This window comes from Ostrinia furnacalis, unplaced genomic scaffold (genome assembly GCF_004193835.3).
Source record: "Ostrinia furnacalis isolate ACB-3 unplaced genomic scaffold, ASM419383v2 OfSCF0260, whole genome shotgun sequence".
Classification (NCBI taxonomy): Eukaryota; Metazoa; Arthropoda; class Insecta; order Lepidoptera; family Crambidae; genus Ostrinia; species Ostrinia furnacalis.
This window is the reverse complement of record NW_021130499.1, coordinates 110,349-134,501: the sequence shown is the minus strand read 5'-3', so window position 1 is coordinate 134,501 and position 24,153 is coordinate 110,349. Positions and strand designations below refer to the sequence as shown.

Here is a 24,153-nt window from a genome sequence, read left to right as displayed (position 1 = left end):
ACTGAGAAGAAGAATTCGTACTATGGAGGCAAGACTCAACCAGAATAATACAAAGATATTGGCACACATGTTTTTATTGTGCGGGGATAGATCCTGCGCCTCTGAGATAGCAGTCCAGTAGAGAGTTACTAAACTCACAAGAGTGAAGGAAGCTCCACTCTTATGAGGTTAACAAGTGTCAGAAATCAGAATAACTAAGGTCTTAAAATACTTAACCTCCAGGTCTAAATAAGCCTAAGTCTGGCCTTTGCATGCGCGGGCACAGAAGCCATGCGATCCAATCCAATTGCCCTATATACATATTTAAGAGGACTTTAAATAGAAAACAAGATTACCCGTAAATAGATGCCGATTGAATAACTGATTCATGTGGCCGACGAATCGATGTAATTCTAGAATCTGACGAGCCGTATTTACTCGGAAATTGTGAAACGATCACACTCATTATAATGTAAAGCTAAGTACTATCGTATTTTAAAGGGCTGTAGATCCTGGCTACACAGGAGTTGCAGCGGTGGGAACGAGAGGTGGGATTAGTCCCGTATTGTATTTAAAAAAATCGATTACTAGGAAATTATTCCTAAATGATGTTACTGTTACAGTAACTTATACAGTTCCTCTGTATAGTTTAGGTGTGCCTTTAGAAATACCTCAACTAGTGAGCTGTTTGTGACCTCGATTTTTAACTTGAACTATTAAACTTACATTATCGAACACAAACGAGTCTTGACAACAACTAATATCAAATAGAGTGCGACCGCCATTGACGGTTCGCGCCATAAATCAAAGCGTCCAAACAAAAAGGAGCCCAACATTTTCCCGCGGTTTAAAACAACGGAAAAACGTGTTTTTATTCGCCTCTTTGTGGCTCTCAAGGCTTTGCCTTGACTAGTGTTGCCAGGTTCAGTGTGTTTTTCGGGACGAAAAGAAATAATCGGGGCTTAAGGCTACAAATTGGGACATTTACTTTGAAAGTTTGCAGATATTATCTGCACAACCTAATTTATTTTTTATTTATTTAAATCTTGATCTAAGACAGATGACACTATTAAAAGTTAGCATACCATTAACATTAGCCTGAAAGTTTTCACTATAACTAAAATTTTAATTGAAAAGACAGGAATCATTGCTTTTTGTGCTTATAACTATTTTGATTCTTTTCAATGACAATAAAGTAAAACAGTAGAGAATGGAAGTGTGACAAATCTAGATATTTGGTGTAAATAGGGACGTGTCACCAGACCCCTGAAAATCGGGACACCCCACACATATCGGGACACCCCACACATATCGGGACACCCCGCAAATATCGGGACACCTAGCAACACTACCCGACGTTCATTGTGAGAACTGAATGTAGTCTTATCGTGGTGAACATTACCCTTCTCTGCTTGGGCAAATAGAACAGTGGTATTTCAAAGTATTGGATTTTCTTGCGAAGAAATTGCTTAGCTCCCATTGTCTGTGAAGCAATTGTGTAGAAACATTTGAATTTCAGGATGGGACACTGAAGATATTTTCTATAGACCTTACAGGCCAAGTTGATTGAAATTTTAAAACGACTTTGACTGTCTTTAAAAACTTTGTACTTCATGTAAGACGGTATTCTAAATACCTACCTACCTACATTTCAAATAGAATGTTTGTTTATATATTAATTATTTATGCTTGTTTCAGGTACATACCTATTTATCTCATCAGTTCTAAATCGGGAGCCAGACCATATTTCAAGGTACAGAAGTTGGCACATCAAATTATACACAGTGATCGTTCGTCGTTCGTTTTAGCCGAAAGACGTCCACTGCTGGACAAAGGCCTCCCCCAAGGATTTCCACAAAGACCGCGTAGTCCTGCGCCGCCCGCGTCCAGGCACCTCCCGCGACCTTCAACCACGCACAGTGATATCTTATTAAATTACAAAAGATGCTATTCTGATGCTAAAAAATAACACGGCTTACTAACCTTTTAAAGAAAATATTTTTTTTCCTTACGAATGATTTCATTATTTACATCATTAGCATGATTAATTGAAAAATTTAATGTTCCTCAATAAAGATAAATTTTCCCTAATATTCCCGATAAAGTTCAGGGAGTTTACACGGATACTTATACAGGATGCTATAGACGGATTTGTTTTTGACGTTTTCACTTTTAAAAATACTGTAAACCTATAGAATTATAATGTCAGTAAACTTGACTTAGACTACCTACATGATAATGCTACTTACACTTTTTTAAAATTGCAAATTTGCCAAAATTTTCACTGGTTTTGTACTCAGCAGAATGGCTGAATTCACCATTTGGTTTTTTGCCAAGTCGTCCCTTAGATTACACCCTATATTTTTATGCCCTCAATAAGGTCCCGCTAAGTGAGATAATAAATTAAGGTGTTTGTAAGTTGTTTTTGATAACTTTTATGGCTAGTCATGACATTGTTTGAAGCCATTTGGGTACCATTAACGTGTTTTTAAAGACCAGTTTTGTATAAGAAACATTTGTCAATATTATGGCGACAGGTTAACGACTGGCATACCTAAATACGTATAAGTAAGAAATTATTTACGAAATATACATCCGTGATTCTGTCTAAGTACTTATAAATGCTCAAATAGGTATATTAGAAAAACATTTAATTTTAGCTCCTGCAGCTGACATTTTAGTCCAATCCCTACATGAATCACTAGCTTACAGAAATCCTACCAAAATGAATAGTTTTATGTTTACGCATACGAGTATTCGGATCTTATAAGTTTTTCTATATTTACTTAGTTGCCTATTTTGGATATAAAATACTTTATCATCATCATCATCTCAGCCATAGGACGTCCACTGCTGAAAATAGGCCTCCCCCAATACTTTCCATGTTGCCCGGTTGGTAGCGGCCTATAAAATACTTATACAATAATATTCGCCTAATATAATATAGTAAGCACCTCGAAAGAGCCACCGATAACGTCATTTCCATATTTCCAAGTCTCTCACATGTTGTTGCTTGCATATTTATAGGCGATATCCAAAACAAATTCACTCTATTTCCATACTCAGATGTTATTTATTCATATTCCAGCCGCGTCCATTCCTGCATACTTTTGGGATCCTATTTTGGAATCCAGTTGCTCTTAATCCCCTAGGATTGTCCTGAATCGCAAAGTCTAAAAAGCGTGGTAAACATTTTGTAAATCCGTATAATGGGGATAGTACTCACATTCCATTTTAAAATGTAGGAATTGCTCTGCTACGGATTGTACTTAGTACAATAATACAATGTACTAGGTCCAGTAATCCCGTTACAAAGTTCCTACGGCTGTGGTAACTGGCTGAGATTTTAATGATATTGTGATTATGACTGAGTTTCTTGCGCTACTTCTTCTTAGACTGGCCCAATTACTGTTCCGAATTAGGTAGGGCTAAACTAATACTGGGACATATAGTGCTTTTTTAAATTCTATTTTCAGAAAATAAGTGACTTAATATCGTACGTACTTGTACATTTAGTGGTAATAAGGTCAACTTCTCTGTCATCTGCCTGGAGCAAAGCTGTCCATCTTATGTTGTACTGAGATGTAGAAACACCTCCAGAGAAAGTTAACCCAATTTTATTTTCAAATAATTACACCAATGACCTAGTCCCTACCAAACTAAAGCTTAGCATCGAAACTGAATAACACTATTCAATCTAAACATATTAAAAACAATACATATAATTAACTGTAACACTGTAATGTAACCGTACAAACATGACTTCAAGCATAAATGCTCGTGTTCATCAAATTAACATTCGCCCCGCGGGACCCAACTACAACAGCAGAGCTGAGTCCAGTACACGAAATTCCAGGTCGTATACAGCAGTCACAAAATAATGACTGTATTTAAATATACTTACTTCATTTAACTATTACTGTCTGTGACTTCGCTTGCGTGGATTTTGGTAGGCATGTCTAGCCCGCGTGAAACAAAAATTATTAATATCAGAATAACATAACAAATAGATTTCAAAACTTACATTCACTATCACACATAAATAACATAAATATTTTCTTTTCCTAGACTTCATCTATCTATCTCGAATTTATCTTATATTATCTGGTATAAGTTTGCTATAGCATCTCTTTTATATTAAAAAGTAAGTAATTGCCGTTAACCTATATTTGTAATGTGTATGCTTTATTATTATTAAATCCATCAAGGGAAATTCTATTCACATACTGACTGATAGAAAATATATCCTCTTTTTTTATCCATTTTATTCGACACAATATGTATATCCGCGAGTGTTCCTTGGCGTTTTGTCCGAATGATTGATGGGTCTTATGTGTTTTAATGAAACATTCCGCCCTTGCGATATCGTGTACTACACCATTCTGTGGGAAAAAGCAGAAGGATCACATAATGCAATGTCGATTAAACTTTAAACTACTTTGTGTGGAGGAATAACTTAAGTACTCCGTCAAAAGAAAAAAGATTGGAATACTTTTATGAAAAACTAATTTTCCATGTCATCATAATATGATAATACTAGCTGTGCCCGCGACTGTTCTTCTCGAAGTATTGGGTAGGTTAGGTAATTTAATTTTGAAGAATCAATGGGTTGAGTTACATGTTTGGCTTTAGATTTGGTGCCTATGAAACGAGTCTAGTAAAGTAAGCCTATATAGGTACGTTCCACTGCAAGGTACAGACCTAAACTGAACTGTGGGGTACCTTATTTAGGTACTCTGCCACGAAATCCCAGTGCCGATTGGACATGACTTACTTGACTTATGGTCCTATGTCCCCTAGATGGGGCAGAGGGCGTCCACAACAGTCCTCCATCGCGTTCGGTCTTGAGCTATGTGTTTGATCTCGCTCCAAGTCTTGCCGATCTTCTTCGCCTCGTCTGCCACAGTGCGCCGCCAAGTTTGCGATTGGACATAGCGTAAGGTAATTGGAAATCGTCAGATGTTATCAAACTACCCTAAGGACTCCGACTAGGCTGAAAGCCCGTTTCTAAAACGACGACGGAACGAGTTTATTGTATGTATTTACACTATGTTAATACTGAGTATTTTACGACGAATTTTATTGGTCCCAAATAATATATAGTCCGTAACTTCGCCGGCATTAGCAATATCGCCTCCCAGCAGAAATATTTGGGAGATCGTAAAATATCGAATTTAATAAAGAATTTGAGTTGGCCACTTAGCCGTTTATTATTGTGAGCTTCAGTTTAATTTCGTATTGAAATACCTCGACTGTTATTTAGTCTAAATTAATAAATATAGAAAGATCAAGTAGATCAGATGGAAGAGCAGTCGCCCGGTGAGCGAAAGGTCGTGGGTTCGATTCCCGCCTTAGGCAGTTTGATTTTTTAAGTTATTTATAATGGTAGTAACATAAATATTCAAAGCACTGTGACAACACAAACGAGAATGTGTATTCTCGTTCACTCTCTTTCATTCTGACATGAAATGAATGAAAATGAAAAAAATCTTATGAATTACCTTTTAAATGTATTAAAAAAGTAAATTACTTAACCCCTCCGTGATCAGGCTGCTCATTTAATACCTACGCTACTTTAATATTAAATTCGAAACACACTTCCCGTGGATGCCATAATAGCGTGTTATTCCTACCACGCTAAAAAGGTAACTTATAAATGCGTACGTTTCGCCAGTTACCGCGCATAGTTTTTGGAGCTCTACCTAAAACTTTAACCTTCAACTACTTTAGTAGGCCGTACGTGTGTTAGAGACTATAGAGCGAAACAAATTAGATACGCCTACAAACGACGCAGTCTGCCATACTAATATTATGAATATGAAAAAGTGAAATAAAAGCAAAAGTTGTTTTCACATACATATTAAGGTATCGAATTTGGTACATTTTTTTGGTAAAGATACGGTGTATGATAGAGCTAAAGGAGCATAATTACGATATAATTTGATACATTAGAGTGGGTACTAAAATAGAGAATGAAATCAATTAACATTGGTACCTAACTTATAGATTTTTTTTAGTAACTAGAGACCCGCCCCGGCTTCGCACAAAATCCATTGCGTAGTTTTAAAGATCTAAGCATACATAGGGACAGACAGCGGAAAGTGACTTTGTTTTATACTATGTAGTAATAATTATTTGTAGGTAAATAAAGTATTTTGCTATTACCTCTCTAATAAAATTTTTAAAGCCTCATGAATACCAGGAATGGCTATAATCTGTCAAAAAACATATGACTTTATTTTGTCAGCCGCTCACAGCGCGACATGATTAGCGCAAATGACGACATAAAACACGCAATTCCTCTTATTTATGAGCCGCGTAAAATGAAAATACCAATTTTGTTTTCCTACGAGCCTACATGATGAATAAATACAAACATAAGCTATGTAAATACTGTTTTAAGCTTTAGCTTATGATTTAAAATGAAAACTATGTTTTAAAATTCTTAATTCATTTTTCTGGTTTTAAAATACGCTACTGGTATGATACTCGCTTGCATATCGTTTTCATAAGCGCGTATACGTAACAAGGTGGAGGTCAAGGAGCGTAGACGCGCTTCTTGTTCTTCTTGTCGTGTCGACAACAAACCTATACAGTATACAGTGTTAGCCCAAAAAAGATATTTTATAGGCATCAAAACAGGCTAATCGTACTAGGCCTTAGTAATGTTTATGCTATTCGTATCTATGGTAAAGACTACAGAGTAGTCTAAAACAATAAATTCACTTTGCAAACCCATCTGAAGCTGAATAAAGTGTTGTTCCTGAACTTTTATTTTTATGCGTGGGGAGTGCATACGCTGTTCCATAAACTTTCTGCTTAGCGGCCTTATTTGTACGAGATTCGCTATGTATACAATGCACATTATTTGATAAGGGATCTCAATAAAGCTCTTATAATGTTTACTTTAGTTGACGAAATACTGATTTGAGCAGTACTTCTACATATTATTATAGTAGGTAACTGTTAGCTTTAGTTCTGCCTTCGATCAAGAAATGGTGTTGTCCCATTGCAGTACGAGTATAATGCGTTTTCTTTTGATTACAAACATTTTTACTCTGTTTTGTGATAACTCAATTAGTGCAGTGATTGTGATTTAATAAGAACACGGCGATCATATAGTATTTTACAGTATCAGATAGCTTCCGCCTTTAGCATTCAAGCGGCCTTATGGTCATTTGATTTCAAATCAAATCTGAAATTTCAACCTGAAATAGATGAAAGGGGATAAGGATACGGAACCACCAGTTCGCGACAGCGACTCACCCTTGACCAGTTTTTACGTAACGACACGCATTGCAGTGAGAGTGGTCCGCATCGGCTACCGGGCGCCGGCGAGTCTTGGCTCGCGCCGCGCTTTGGCCGCGGCCCGCTCAGTCTGCAACAGATAGTATATTTGATTTATATTTCAACCTAATTGACATGGGAATAAAGACGCTTTGTTGAGGTACGAAAGATATGTCAATAATAATTAGATATACTTATTGAAAGCATACAATCTGCATGACTATAACGCAACGTACGAACGTACGAACATACTTTCTTGTACGTTCGTACCTTCATAATTACTCCATTCACTTTTACAACAAACCCTAATGATGTTAATTAAAAAATCAGGCTGCTTGATGTGACATGAAATTATAAACTTAGTCCATATATTATGATGTCATTGTGATTGTATAAATGTAAGCCTAAGCGCAGACCACCAACTTTTAGTTGGCCGATAGTTGTGTCGAGCTGTTAATCAGTATATAAACAAAAACATGTATGAATGAACATTCTTCATACAAATTAGAATCGGGCCCAACTATCGGCAGAAAGAACTTTGTTTTTTAGGTAGATAAACTTGTGGAGTCTACCTTGGAGAAGACACAGATCTGGTTCATTTAGAAGCAAAAATACAATGTTCTTAACAAAATACTATAAGATCCAAAATGCGTGCCATATTTGTCCTTCATCGCGTATAAAGTTGCCGAAATGGGTGAATGGTTGTTAAGTAACAACCATTCACCCTCTAACTTACGGTAACTTGAAAAGTTTTCAGTTGCTTCAACTATTCCTGCATATCTGCAAACCGGCTGTCAAAGCTTCACCAAAGTTCTGTTATAAATCGCACGGACAGGACAAGGCAAACTCTATGGCATCTTATATGGTTGTAATAAAGGCTATTTTAAAACAGAAATGTATATTCTGATGTGCCGAAGGTACGATGACAAAGTAAAAATCGGCCGATTCATATTCCTACCACGACTCTATCACCAAGTTTGGGAAGTGTTGAAACCAACAGATGTGCGTTTTAATAAAACTTAGGGTTGCTACACATATAACAGAGACGAAATTAATCTGAACAGCCGAACGTTACAATCGAATAAAACCTGTAAATCTATAGATCAATGTTCGGTAAAAATATATCGCACCAAAAACCCACCCATCAGAATGTTGTCAAGACGAGACCATTTATACCTCGCTCTACTAAAAAATTAAAAAGTTATCAGATCTGTAATAAGCTTCTGAATAATTAATTTTAAACTTTCGCGTTGAATAATTTAATTAATTTAAACAGATTTTAACGCGATACGCATAATTAAGCTTCTGAGTCTTCACACTTTAAGTCTACAAGCCTAAAAACTTCACAAACTCTACCTACATGCTACATATTATTCAAAATAATATGTGGCTTGGTTGTTTCGCTACTGTCACATTATGTATGTAAGGTAAAAAAAATATTATTTTTTGATAACTTTTTTACACAATAGTTCTTGTAGTATTGAAATGGCTAAGTCACATATTATCACTAAGGTGCAGAGTTTAGTCAATGCCCACTTATGTGTGTAGCAACCCTTACGTACGACTCCTGCGTCTCTGCAGGATAAATATTCAAACGAGGAAGAAAGTAAAAACTAACACTGGCTGGAAAAACTTTTGAATTTACGTCGCGCTGTTTGTCTTGTGAAAATTCAAAAGAGGTTGAGTATTTAAAGTTTGTTTTTTTCGCGTTTCGTTTGTGGCCAGCATTAACATAATCAAACTATGACAGTTTTAAAACCGCATTTATAAAAAGAACTAGATTTCTTTTAAAAAAGGAATTCTTTTTATTGCGGTTTAAAATTTCCTAGCCACAATCATGTAGGTTATAATGTCATCAATGAGGATCAGTACTGTTGTAGAAAATTCAATAAAACTAGTATCTACGTTAATCTTTAAGACATAAGAAAGATATATCTTTTTGAATTATCCAAATCGGACCATTACTTACGAAGATATTAAGTAATAAATAAACATAGGCCGTTTTTGCCGCTAAAAGTCAACGTACGCAAGGCCGCGTGACGTCATTATATCCGAATCGAGCGCAGCCGGCGTACTAATGGGATGGAAAATATTTTTTTCCGGCTAAACTATCAGTTTTAGAAAAATACTTTTAATAACATTTATTCTTCAAAATAAAGTAACCTATCGACCAGTAATTTTTAAAAATAAAAATTGTGAAAAATAAGTATTGCTATGTCCAAAAACCACATTTTCATAGGATTCGATGCAATGCGGAGACGCGGTTGGGGTGAGTGTAAGTCATACCCAGCTTATAGCCTGGGGGGAGGGGCAAGCCTTACCCAGCTTCTGGCCTTGGTGGGAGGAGGGAGAGGCAAGTCATACCCAGTTTCTGGCATGTCTGGACGGGGGGGGTGTCATACCCAGCTTCTGGCCGAAGGGGAGTCATATCCAGCTTATGCTTATGGCCTGGGGGTAGGGGCAAGCCTTACCTAGCTTCTGGCCTGGGGGGAGGGGGAGGGGTCAAGTCATACCCAGTTTCGGGCCGGCCAATCGCGTCTCTGCGTGCCATTGAATCGTATGAGCGTATGGATTTTTTGCGTTATTTTTCACAATTTCCATTTTTAAAAATTACTTATCGATAGCTTACTTTATTCTGATGAATAAATGTCATTACAAGTTTTTCTCTAAAACTGATAATTTGGCTAGAAAAAAATATTTTCTATCCACGCAGTACGCCGGCAGCGTTCGGATCGGATATAATGACGTCATCGTCCCCGCGCCGGGCGGTCAGTGAACTTTTTTAGTAATTTGGCCATAACTTCGTCAATTTTTGTCGTAGAACAAAAATTTTTGCACTGTGTATTAAGGATTTCTTAGCCCTATAAATCTGCATTCACAGCTAAAAATCGAAATGATCCTCATTGAGGAGAAAAATAATTAAAAATTTTAATTCAATTTTGGTCTTGACAAATAGCTATTCGCACAGATTGTTCAAAAAGTACCAAAATACTCTCCAATGAGTCAAAGCTTTCAAACTAATTTAACAGAACGGTGAATCAATATAAACATCAAAAATACATTATCATCAAGAACCGGGATGAATTAGGGTCGAAGAGGACAGATGCTTTCAAGAGCCGAAGCAACTTTCAAATTTAAGTAAGAATTAAGAGTCCCACGTACAACTGAAGCTTAAAGACGGTTACAAGTTAAAAATTGTTCAAGAAATGGTACTCATTGGAACTTATAAAAAGAATTTTAGATTTTTTATCAAAAAAAACTTATACTTGGTTCTATCGTATTCTACTTGAAATGATTCGCTTATTTTTATGGTTTACAATCATTTAATTTACTTCTAGGCCTTTGGATTGATAAACAGTAGGCATTTCTCTTTTGTGGATGTAAAAGACCAAACAGTTACGAAACTTTTTGAGGATCTTACGTGAGACTCTTAACCAAGTCTTAAGTAAGTTCATAGCTTGGAGCGCTGGCAGCAAAACTGTGTTTGACGGCTACAGAAAATAGCGAAGGCAAAGTATGCCCTCATTCAGTTTGTTCGTTATGCGGACGGTGCGGTGTCTTGTGTGCCTTGAAGGTTGAAGTTAGGAGCCCATTACTCCTAAGGCGAGGCGAGGTGTAATTGGTAATGTAGAAGACAATTTGGGTTAGTAGTTTCGCACGAACGTGCGAAACGTCCCCCTTCAATAATAATATTTTTTTAGCAGGCGTTTCGCCCGGATGTATTAAAATCGCGTGCGTACTCGAAGGAGTTCGCGAACAAACTGAATGAGGGCATACTTTGCCTTCGCTATTTTCTGTAGCCGTCAAACACAGTACTCGAAGGAGTTCGCACGCGATTTTAATACATCCGGGCGAAACGCCTACTAAAAGAATATTATTATTGAGAGGGGACGTTTTCCAAATTCGTGCGAACGAATTTCAACGCAAACTACTACTATTATTACTGCCTGCCTGCCTGTCTTTTTAATCATTTTGATTGTCTACTACGAAAGCTCTTGGCTTACTCAACCTTCACTGGTTGGGTTTCATTTTAAGCCAAGCTGTAGATCCTGCCTGTACAGGAGTTGCAGCCAATATCTCATCTGATAGAATGTGATGATCACGCCGAAGGTGGAAGCGAGCTTCACCAGCGAGAGTGGTCGTTTCAATTCAACTCTGGTCCGACGTAGTCCATTTAATTGTGTATCTGAAATGACATGAGCACTAGAGCAGGATTCAATACTCTATCTAATATCCTTTGGTTACAAAAGGTGTTACTTAGTTTTGGACCTCGTGGAATATAGCTTAATAGGGCGCAGAAACCAACCATGCACTAAAAACCTTTAAGCGGGACAGTGGTCAACAAAGATGACTGAGTTTCTTCTGCCATTTCTTCAAATGTTGTCCCGAAGTGGTGGTAGGGCAAGCTATATTTGGGACGTGTATAAGCGCCCAAAAAGAGCCTAGATACTGAATAAAAGCTTTGACTTTGAATTATACCTGCATAACTTGGCCAAGTAAGGTTATGATAATAGACAATCCCTGCCAAATGCGATTCTACGCCATTAATCGGAGCAGAATGGGTCAATCTTCAATTAAATCGACCCCGGGTCTCTGCAGTCCCCACGGCTGTTGGTACTACTTGGCAGCTTGCCAAGCCAGGGCTGGTACCAGCTGACACAACGGCAGTGAAAAAAGGCTACAATTTATCACATAACTAGGTTAATATTTTATTAGCATACGCTTTTTCTACTGAATAAACGGCTAATATGCGGATATAAAATGCGGAATAGGAACGCGTACAGACGTAGTAGGGTAGAGTCACAAATAACTCTATGAAGAGACTCTGAGCAAACAAAATTAGGAGAAACAGTATAAATGTTATAAGCATGAACAAAAAAGAGCCAACCGTAGCCAGATAGAAATGATGGCACTAATATTGAAAAGAAAATGTCTAGCACTACGATGGTTGGCTAAAAATATTTAATAATTACCTACTATTAAAAAGTCCATTGTTCTTCAACTCATTCTTGTGGTAACAGCAGTCCCTGGTCTCAACTTAAGCCGCAATTAGCCATGTACAGAGTAACTATAGCTATAGTACAGTCGGTACCAAAAAAGCTAGCAAAAAGTATTTCTGCGAACCCTAACTAGAGTTAAATGTTTTAAGCGCAGTGTAGTTTGCATTATTTGCCGTAATTTTCGCTGAGCAACAGCGGTTCGTTAGACGTTTCAAACATTTCTACTAATAGTTTCATTTCAGTTATCTTTTTATTCTTTAAGTAATGTATTTGTATAGGTAGGTATATCATTTTTATATATCTTTAATAGTGTTCGTATACCTATACCTAAGCAAAATTAATCGCAAAATGCAGTAACAAGAGATATAACAAAGCGTTGGCAAAATAGTACCGAATTTTACCAAACAACTATTTTTGTTATTTACGCGTAAAAACGAGGGAGTCCTGCTGTTTCCAAAGATTTCTATCCCTTACAGACATTTCACGTACCTATAAATACCTACTTGTATTTTTTCCTATTAGTACTGTTAATTTGAAAAATCTAAACGTTAAAATAACGGTATCGTTATAGTCAATGAGCTGCTGTCATAATGACATTGACGTTACTAACGTCAATGTCACACTAGAAACGTCAGCATAGAGGCATGCGCGCGGACGTCATTTTTAATTGTAATACTTATGTGGCAATATAATGTGAAAGTTAAGTATCCAGTGTTTTATTTATGATAATAGATCTACCGGCCTCTAATAGTATAGAAGTTGTAACAAATTACCCAATTATACCTTATAGCTACGAAACACAATGTTTCTTTTTATTACAGAAAGCAAACAACAGGCTAATAAAACCCAATACACATTAGGTAACCTTCAGAACACAAATTGCTGTGTGTGCACACATCGTTCAACATTGTTGGATATAATGGATTGCCTTTCAATTTATAAGGCACCTTTGTCGCCTTATCGACCCATTATGATATTAAAGCAATCTGCATTATGCTTGTATTGTTAGCCATTTGATATCAAATATTCGTGGTCTGTGGCCAATGGCTTCTCTCAAGTGTCAGTTTATCAATGACAGATAGGAATTTGAAATAAAAAGGACAAAATTGCTTCGCGTGCGCCATTATTGCACGACTGTGATCTATTGTATTATTAAGAATTATCGGAAATTACACAAGTGTCACTTATCTGTGCTTAAACTCTAAATTAAATAAAACGTATTTCTTTCTTTATTCAATTAAATGTTAGATTCAGAATAGCCAACCTCTCATCATCATGCTCTACTCCACTATCGAGAAGCGCCCGCATATGGTCCTTCGAACCGGATTTCCGTGTGTAGACAACCCGTGCCAATGTATTAAGTATCTAAAAATAATTACACACAGAAAGATCTCAAAGTCAAAAAAAAGGAAGAGGAGACCTCAAACCACCTGTTTGACGAATATCCAAAACTCCAAAAGGACACGAAAGTATTGGGATTCCACGAATAAGACGTTCAAGGTACTATTATATGGCATGATTGGGAAAGCCGACCCCGCGTAACGGGATAAGGCGAGGCAGAAGAAAAAGAAGAAGAGAGATCTCAAAGGTCAAAGCCGTTTAAACTGCGTCAGTCAAAATATTGTCAAATAAAAAAGCACATCATTCTTGCGTAATGCCCTCACTTAATTTTTGCCCTCGCATTTGTTTTTCCCAGTTTAATTATGCCAAACTGGCTTCTTGGTGAGCGTCGCAATTTCGTTTCCTACGGGCTTTATTAGATCATGTGGGGCCTTAAAATTGGCCCCGTAATTACACAATTAATTCTTGCGGAGCTGTTTGTTTTAACACGGGCGGCAATTATAGCGAACAAAACAACGGGATTTATGGCAACACCGGCCAATAAATTAGATGCGACCCTTCCTGGCAACGTTTTTGACTTTTAAAATCAACTGCCCTGCTAAATGGGTAGTCGCGAGTTGGGCGTTTTTCCGGTTTATGTCTGGTTTTTAACGTTCGGATCTGAAAAGGGGTTAATGTTTTTATTCATTGAAAAACTGACTACTTTTCCCATCAAATATTTGTGTTTTCTCGCGATAAAAGAGTCTAATTCTGAGTTCTTGTGTTTATCTATACTTATTAATATTTAATCTGCGAGTAAGTAAACTATTTTTTTAAGGAATTGAGTAAATCTTAAAAAATATGCGTTGATACGCTGGTGGTTACTGCTTTTATACAGTAAAGAATTACCTACTTAATTAATATATTGTACCAATTTAGTGATATAATAACTTAGCAAAGATAAAAATTCAGTCGAAACTCGGTCACTCTCAACTAATGCGATTTTCTGTTATTTCCTACCAATTACTGCTCTCTGAACAAATCAAATATCTCTGATCATTTCACGAAAACAAGCAGCAATTATTAAAACCGCCCTGAGGTCGGGGCTTATAAAAGCTGAAACATTTTGCCGCAACTGGGCAGCTAAATTGGGCACCCGTTGCAAAAGGACATTTGGGTGCGCTGTGCAACCCGCTTCGAAAATAAAAGTCTATGCGTTTGACAGACTTTTCTAGTATTTTTGAAATAAACGAGATTCTACATATGCCTCGAATGGAATTGAAGAATTTATTTTGCAATCTAAGTAATTGTCATTCGGTCACACAAAGCTTTATATGATTGCATTTATAATATTTTTTAATCAGTGGATGGGTCCGTCGAAGTGGATCGACATACCTAACTAATATCTCTAATCAGTCAGTGTCATTGCGTCAAGCTTTGATGCAGTATACACTAGACCTAAACATAATAAACCTAAATTATAAACGACAAAGGGTTTTTCTTTTTCGTCTCTGAAGCATCTTTTCTAGAGTTTTGATAAGATATTTTCTAGAGAATGCAAACAGTATCTCAAACTAAGCAAAATTTAAATACATTCTCAAAAATTGTGTTTAAAATGTATCGCACTTTTATTAAATGTTTATTTTATATCCATCCATCTTGGAAATATAGAATCTTGGCGAGCGCAGTTTTCCCTCCAGCAAGATGGAGCATCGATTTATCGCATTTGCTAGGTACTGGAATAGGAAAAGTATTACCAAATATGAGTTGTGTCGTCATGAATTATGGATTTATAAATAGTGGTGGGCTTATGTGGAATAATGGAAATAACTATCCTTGGACATTTTACACTGCGCCTCTAGTTCCAAACTAAGCAAAGCGTGAACTATGGGTACTACAACGGATATAATAAAAATACTTTTTTCTTTAATCTGACTTGCTACATACTACAAGACTGTTCATGACATCTGACAAGGTCGTGACTCTGTTATTACCTACACACAATACTCGAAGGTACCACACAGTACATTAAATGTACTGGGAATTGCCATGTAAATTGACAACAAATTTTGTTGTACCAGTTATAGTATCTACCTGCAATTCCCAAGATCGAAGTAGAATTGATAGGATCTACGAAATACATATACGGCAAATCGAACGTTAACTGTCCCCCGGGAAATTATTAGTTAATATAATGGGGTACACATGGGCATATACGGGATGGGTAAATCACGTAACGAAACTGACAATCGGCGCCATATTAGCTGCTATAGATGCCAAAATCCATTGCCAAATGTATTCAAATAGAAGCGAAAATAGTTTATTACAAGCGAATATTATTTATTTGTTAATAATTTCTTTTTATTGCCGTAATTGTCAGATAAATAAGTATGCTATTACCGAGGTCGCGTCCGGGCCGTAATAAACCTATATCATATTGATATTTACTACTGCAATGAATTATTAATTGGTTTTAGATATGGCACGAATAAATTATGGGTTTTATTGCGTTTTTAACGTTATGCATTTGAAAGCAATATACACTTAAACAGTTTTATGAGCTATATGTTTTTAATCTTGATAATTTAAAATTGCCTATACTTGTGAACTGCCACATCTTTATTGAAGCTAAAACCTTCCCTTGTACCTATTCTAAACAACTGTCCTTTAGGTTGTCTGGAAGAGATTGCAGTACTCGTATAGCGATAAGACCGCCTAAATTGTGCCCTCTTTTGTGAATTTCTTTCCTTTCTTCTCTTGTCTTGTGTGGTATACTATAAAGTATGTTCTATCTAAATAAAGGCAAAGGGTTTCCAATGTCATTTACCGTTCTTTATTATATTCACTTTTTTTTTATATACTGGTTAAATATGCAAACCGTATGAAGCAAATAAAAAAGGTTAATACAGAACAGCATTAAAATCTCACCCTTCTGAACTCAGTGTGTCGCCATCGTTTTCTTTATGGCCCATTTATGTGTGGCACTTTCCCCTGATCCCAACATCACACGCCATTTCAAGATGTTGTTTACACGCAAAAGCCTTATATTAAAACAGATTCCTCAACTAAACCATAGCAAAAATATGCAAAGTATAAAAATATGCTTGAAAACACATTCTGCTTTTCTTATTATTTTAAAAATGTAACGCCCTCTCCTCTTAAAAGATAACATCTGTATAAAATGAAGATTATTTAAAATGGGTGACAAAATGTGAGAATGAAAGCCGTTTCATAAAATGTAATGATGGCACGGATTTAGATTAATTTTTCTTCTTCTCTTGATACAAAATGTTTTGAGGCCCGTCGCGAAATGACGTCGGCTATTTGTCTCTCTCGCTCTCTTTGTTCTATTGGCCAGAGTGAGCAAGATGAATAATACCGAAATATTAGCAGGGTGTCCACATTCTGGAAAGTCAGGGAAAGTCAGGGAAAAGTCAGGGAAGCTCATAGCAGTCAGGGAAAGTCAGTGAAATAGAGGGGTCACCTGGAAAGTCAGGGAAACATTGAGATTTTGTCTACCAAAACACTGTTTGTCTCCCGAAATTTCCCAGTGATTGTAAAATGAGGGATTTAATTAATTTATGCTCTAGAAAGACCTTTGACCTTGACTATCGAAGCATTTTTTTTTTATTCTAAACAACTGTCCTTTAGGTTGTCTGGAAGAGATTGCAGTACTCGTATAGCGATAAGACCGCCTAAATTGTGCCCTCTTTTGTGAATTTCTTTCCTTTCTTCTCTTGTCTTGTGTGGTATACTATAAAGTATGTTCTATCTAAATAAAGGCAAAGGGTTTCCAATGTCATTTACCGTTCTTTATTATATTCACTTTTTTTTTATATACTGGTTAAATATGCAAACCGTATGAAGCAAATAAAAAAGGTTAATACAGAACAGCATTAAAATCTCACCCTTCTGAACTCAGTGTGTCGCCATCGTTTTCTTTATGGCCCATTTATGTGTGGCACTTTCCCCTGATCCCAACATCACACGCCATTTCAAGATGTTGTTTACACGCAAAAGCCTTATATTAAAACAGATTCCTCAACTAAACCATAGCAAAAATATGCAAAGTATAAAAATATGCTTGAAAACACATTCTGCTTTTCTTATTATTTTAAAAATGTAACGCCCTCTCCTCTTAAAAGATAACATCTGTATAAAATGAAGATTATTTAAAATGGGTGACAAAATGTGAGAATGAAAGCCGTTTCATAAAATGTAATGATGGCACGGATTTAGATTAATTTTTCTTCTTCTCTTGATACAAAATGTTTTGAGGCCCGTCGCGAAATGACGTCGGCTATTTGTCTCTCTCGCTCTCTTTGTTCTATTGGCCAGAGTGAGCAAGATGAATAATACCGAAATATTAGCAGGGTGTCCACATTCTGGAAAGTCAGGGAAAGTCAGGGAAAAGTCAGGGAAGCTCATAGCAGTCAGGGAAAGTCAGTGAAATAGAGGGGTCACCTGGAAAGTCAGGGAAACATTGAGATTTTGTCTACCAAAACACTGTTTGTCTCCCGAAATTTCCCAGTGATTGTAAAATGAGGGATTTAATTAATTTATGCTCTAGAAAGACCTTTGACCTTGACTATCGAAGCATTTTTTTTTTCAGGTTTGGAGTGATCTACATTATGACTTTGTTTTTATTACTCCTTTTTAGTTTTTTATCAAATGAAGTAGATTGATCTAAATTATGACATAATTTTGTTCATAATTAGATTACTTTCATATAGTTTTTTTTTTCAGGATTAAAGTGATCTATGTTGTTTTTTTTTTCTTAACTAGATTACTCCTTTTTGTTTTAATAGTTGTACTTTATTGTCGATGTGAAAGTGCAACTTATAACGTATCACAGTGTGTTATGGGACTGTATAAACGGACATTCTCATTGATTTGATGAAACGTATAGAGCTCAGTTATACAAACATGATAGTAAGACTCCCGTTTGAAAATTTCACGTAGTTTTCGCGGTGTCAAAATTCAAAGTTACCTATTTTTTTACTTCAAAATTATGCAAAAATATTCTCACTCGTTAACTAATAACATTTAATTCAGAATTGTTATAATACTTCATAGAGCTCTTAAAACTACACGTAATAAGCGTATTAAGTGCTTCGTAAACGCATTCAGTTAATTAGGAAAAATGATTTTAGTGATTTTTGTTTTTATTTTTATTCTCAATTATACCTTAATATATGCAAACATTTTTAATTGCAAGATATAGTCTGATATTTAATCTAATTGTATTAATAAAAAAGACAAATCCAACGAACCCAAACTCGATAAGCTTCCGCCGTTTCGTTTAGGACTTCCTATGGCCAGCTCCTGCCACCTCTTGACTTCATCATCAGGACCCTGGACATCATCTAGCACTTAAGTGCTCGAAAAGACAAGTCCAACGAACCCAAACTAGATGCAATTCCGCCGTTTCGTTAAGAGTTCCTATCTCAATGTCTCTCTGACTCTGACTCCACCCAGCTCAATGGTACCATAATATTGCATTTTCATCGTACTTACACAAGTATACCAAGCTCAATTGATTAAGGAGATTAACTGGTTTTAAATTCAGTTGTAAGATTTATCCCATACTAACTAACAAGCGAAGTGCTTGTAAAAATGGTACGCATATCTTTTTTGCGACTAGGTTTCTTAGAGTACCATTTTGGAATCTTGGATAGTTGCGTCAACTTTAAAAAAACTTGCCGCAGTAGTGTTCATACTTTTTTTTTACAGAACGATGAGTAAAAGTGGAGTGAAAGTAAAAATCGTTCAAAATTTTAAGGAAATAAAATATTTTGATTAACTTTTGTGTATAAACTGCAAGGATTCTGGGGGTTTTAAGAGTTGTGGTGAACAGCAGCACTACTTAAGTTGCCGATATAAACAGAAAACCAGGAATAATTGAAAAATTGTGGTCGTGGTAATGTAAAATATCATAAGGGGTGTCAATTTTCGTTGAATTTCATAATTTATTGTGTAAGTTAAAAAATAATTGAGATAGATTTTTTTCCTTATTTTACCTAAAGTAGTCATGACTATGTCCATCCTGTGGCGTCGGCTTATCCTTGAATTTTGGGACACGTTGTATACATAGTTGGTCAGGGAATTTTGAAAAAATAGTCAGGGAAAGTCAGGGAAAAGTCAGGGAATTTTTTCGAACATTTGCAGTGGACACCCTGATTAGATTCATTTCGAGGTCTCGGACCTCGTTCTTAGAAATTGAAATACTGGTTGACATCGATCATCAAAAACTTAATTAAAATTCTGCGAAAATATATTTTTTACATTGTAATTTACTTTCATTTACATCGGTATTTGACCTTTCTCTCTTCCTGGTTGTATTCTTCTTATTTATTCAAAAATCACTAATTTAATCACTTTGCGGTACTGCACGATCACAAAACAGCTCGGAAGGGCTTTGGCGCTGGAATTTCGTCGAAATTGACGCGTGCATTCGGTCGACTTGTTTCCAACAATAAGAATATTCTGATAATTTGTTGGCGTACTCGAAATCGTGGAAATATAATAAAAAGCGACCAAGGGGGAGTTGTAACCGAATGCAGAGGGTTTCGTTCAGTTTAAGCCTTGATTTCTTATAGGAATTAAAATTATTTTGCTAACATAACTTTCAACTATTTTTCTTCTAAATCTATAAGAAAAAGCATTCGCGTATATTCCTTTTTATCCTCAACCTTCTTTTGATTGTAAGTTTACAAAATGTACAAGGAGGTACCTTGTACATTAATTATAAAAGTAAATAAATACTTTAAAGATATTATGCAAGCAACATTTGTACGAAACTCTACATACAATGCAAAAAAATCCAATTATGACTTAACGGCTTGTTAACCCTATTTTGTCACGGACTATTGATTCTTTTCTACTTTTCAATTCTTGTTAAAACGCAATTTCAACAAGAACCAATCTTGAATCCCCAATATTAAATGCTTTATTTAACATTGGGGATTTCATATTATCTTAAATTGAAGTCGTAAAAAGCCCATTGAAATAAAATGATTCAATATTATAACTCGCCAACAGTTTTCCAGTGGTACTTAACCATTCGGATTCCAATATTGTATTCATAGATTCAGTTAATGTATTCATTCCGTAATTGAATGCTGATTCGAGTGATGCTTTTACCGTTAATATTTCATTGAGCAAAAATGGTTAAAGCGAATTATTGCAATTATTCTGAAACATATTATTGTTTTCCGGTAACCTTTCGAAAAAATGAAAATAAAACTTAAAGCATGAAATACACTTTTAACATTTCAGGTGGATGATTTTTATTCTTAAAGCAAAAATGTTAAGCATTTGGAATCAAAAAACACATCTTAGCTCTCAGTTCAGAGAGCCTGAGAGTGGAGAGAGAGAAGTTTAGTTAGACTAGGGACTATAGTCTGGTCTGCGAGCACGTAGAATTTTGTCCAATGACCCAATGATGAAGCTTGGGGTCATTGGACAAAATTCTACGTGCTCACAGACCGGGCTTTAGTTTGTATCAACTTTTTGACCTCTCTCGTTCCCACCGCTGCAACTCCTGTGTAGCCAGGATCTACAGCTTACTGCTTTCTTTTCTTATAGGTATCAATTTAATAAGTAAACTTGCAAGCATTTAATTGAAACCATCTAACTTTATTGAAACCATTGCCTTTCCACTATGGGCTACCTATTTTTTTTAGGTAACACCGTTATCATACACGGGGTTAAAGTACTCAAAGAAACGTCTCCAATAACAAAGTCAGATGTTTCAGGCAAACCGTGAGTACTTCCGGTCGCCACAGGCTGTTATTTCAATTTCCGGGATGTTATCAGATGGGCGGGCGCGTTGATTGCGAATAAAAATACATTTTTCATGTCGGGCACACACCGCAGGCTTAGTAGCTTCACCATGAGTTCACACCAAACGCACCCTCTAACGAGTGAGTAGAAAATCTATGGATAGTAAAGGTGACTGAGTTTCTTCGAGGTATTCGTTTTCTCCTCACCTTAGTACAAGTTTTGTAATTTGAAAATGGAAATTAAATGTTTTATTCAATGACAGAAGTGAAATTACATAATGAGGGCTATCGTTTTTATACTTAACTGTTGGCACCCCTGGCGATTGACAGGACCTTACTCTACAGTGGCGCCATCTTGATGAGTGCAAATGCGATAGTCCTCCTACCACTTTAGCGCTCACCAGTTCGTGCCACTGTCTTCGCTACTAGCAAGTGACAGGACCTTACTCTACAGTGGCGCTAACTGGTGAGCGCTAAAACGATAGCCATCATTAGTATCACATTTAAAACAATTAATGGAGGTATATCGCCTCTTTACAAAAACAACGTGACATCTTCAAGTTGTGGTTTGAAAAATACCGATACGGTATGTAAAATAGAAAAAAGCCTCAATTTATTTCCCGCTCTAGGTGGTATTTTCAATTCATCAATTTATCAAATGGTGGAGTTTACGTTGAACAGACTATAGGTATAATTCATCACGTTGATTGTAAAATAACACCGTGGTGTATTAATTAATTTTCACAAACAAAGCGTTTTCAATTATGGAGTTTCTGTGAGATAATAACAATTGATTGACAGATGGAAGATAAAACTTAAACATTGGTTAAATCAGTAACTAACTGAAGCAACGGTAATGTTTCAGTTTAGTTGTCAGATAGGTAAGTTTGTACTGAGATATACATGAGCTATAAAATATCCCATACCTATAAGATATACCTTCCTAAAAAGACAACCATTTCTTTCAAAAACTACGTGAGACAAAATATAAGACTGTAATGACCTCAGGTAGGGATTGAGGTTTTTTTTTATATATTTTATTATTTATAAATAGTTCTTAATCATTTTATTTTATTTTATTTTATTTGTTTTTTTTCCTTCACGATAAAAAAAATTAAGTCTTACAAAAGTTTTCTAAGTATTAACTTTATCTAAAGCTATAAATCTTTTACAAGGACACCCGAAATCAGAAAAAAACGTAATCTATTAACGTCAGGCGCTTCTAAAATTATTTTAAAGCTTTTATCCTGCTTCACGCCTCCATAGCAAGTTTAAATTGTTGAGTGTACATTTTCAACATGATAATCCTGACCCGGATCGGATTTAGCGAAGAAAAAACACTGTTAAAATATTCAAAAGGAAGTTGTTATTCATGGGATCGTAAATTACAAGATATTTACGGGAATATGACGTTGTTTAAACGTTAATACCATGCTTTTACGGACTTTATGCGAAGGGAAGTCTGTTGTGCGCTGTCCATAGACGATATTTTATGTCATTTTTATGGCCTTCGGCATATTTAATAAAGTTCTTTTTATATTTTGACCCTGATGTTTGTTATAAATATCTTTAACTAATAGATTTTTTCTTTTTGAAAATTATAAATTATATTATATTAGATTTTTTCTTGTTTCAGGTATTTTTTTTCTGTGCCGTCTATGGTTTTGGTATGATCTTGAATTATTTCAGTAGCTATTATTTACCCCGTTTCAAAATCTTATGATTGAGACAAATAAAGCAGTTTATGTTTTATTATTGTCGTTAAAATCGTATAGCCCGGCCAGCCTGTATCAAAAAGTTGTAAAAGCCATCTGCTGTCAATAGCCAGTGGGTAAGACGTTTTAAAAACGTTATTTATGTAGAGTCGACAGAACATAGCATACTTTGATGCAAAATAGCACATAATTTAGAAGCATAAAAAATTTCATGTTGACCTTCATATGCTGTTGTCCAAGCTACCTAATTACTTTAGAGCAATAGGGTAAGTCCAGGATAGATGCCCCACTTTTTGAAACAGCTCTGTAACTCAGTCAGTAAGTTTCTATCAACAATTTGACCTTAGTATCTGTAAACTTTGGTCTTTCGTCTATGATATTACTATAATTATTTTAGTTTAAGTTATACCGATTCTGAGTAAATACCATTTTAATTGACCTCTAAAAAGTGGGATAGACGCCTAATGTGGGGGATAGAAGACTCACTGTATGATTGCTTCAAAGGATAGATGCCTGATGCAGGGATAGATGACTCGTTAATACAGTTTTTGAATTCTAAGGATCAAATGCATTTTGAAATCAAACAAGCCAAGTATTATTATTTAAGATTGTTTATTATGAATGAATTAAAAATGAAATTTAGTATTTAAAAAAATAGTACATAGTACATCCACCCGAAAAACATAACCCTCCTTCTAGCGCAGTCGGGTAAAAAGGTAATTTGATCAGAAGGGCACTCTATTATTACTTTCGTAAGGTTAGCCGTACTACATTCTTTTTTTCTTCTTAACTACTTGCTACTTGTGACAAAAAGAGCAGGTTAGGATAGATGCCCCTAGGCGCATGGGACTTGGCCCTAAGGGCATCTATACCAAAAAAAAATTAGGCAACTATCCTTTTAGCATAGGATAGGTGCCTTTTTTAATAAAAAATATAATAACACTAAAAATATAATTAAACATGGCTATCCCGTCTAATTTATAAGATAGTCTATCAAATTATATAAAAATCTGCTTCATTTTACAGCTGACAAAAAAATTATGCATTAAAAGATACTTACCAATTTTA

At 35.8% G+C, this 24,153-nt stretch overlaps 1 protein-coding gene across 1 annotated transcript in view; it reads left to right on the top strand.

Moving 5' to 3' along the window:
- Positions 1-1,714: 1,714 nt before the first annotated feature.
- Positions 1,715-24,153, top strand: part of LOC114357937 (beta-1,4-N-acetylgalactosaminyltransferase bre-4-like) — a 92,626-nt gene continuing 70,187 nt past the window's right edge. The window contains exon 1 of the mRNA XM_028311762.1: positions 1,715-1,732. The gene's annotated coding sequence lies outside the window, so the exon portion shown is untranslated. The remainder of the gene's footprint in view (positions 1,733-24,153) is intronic.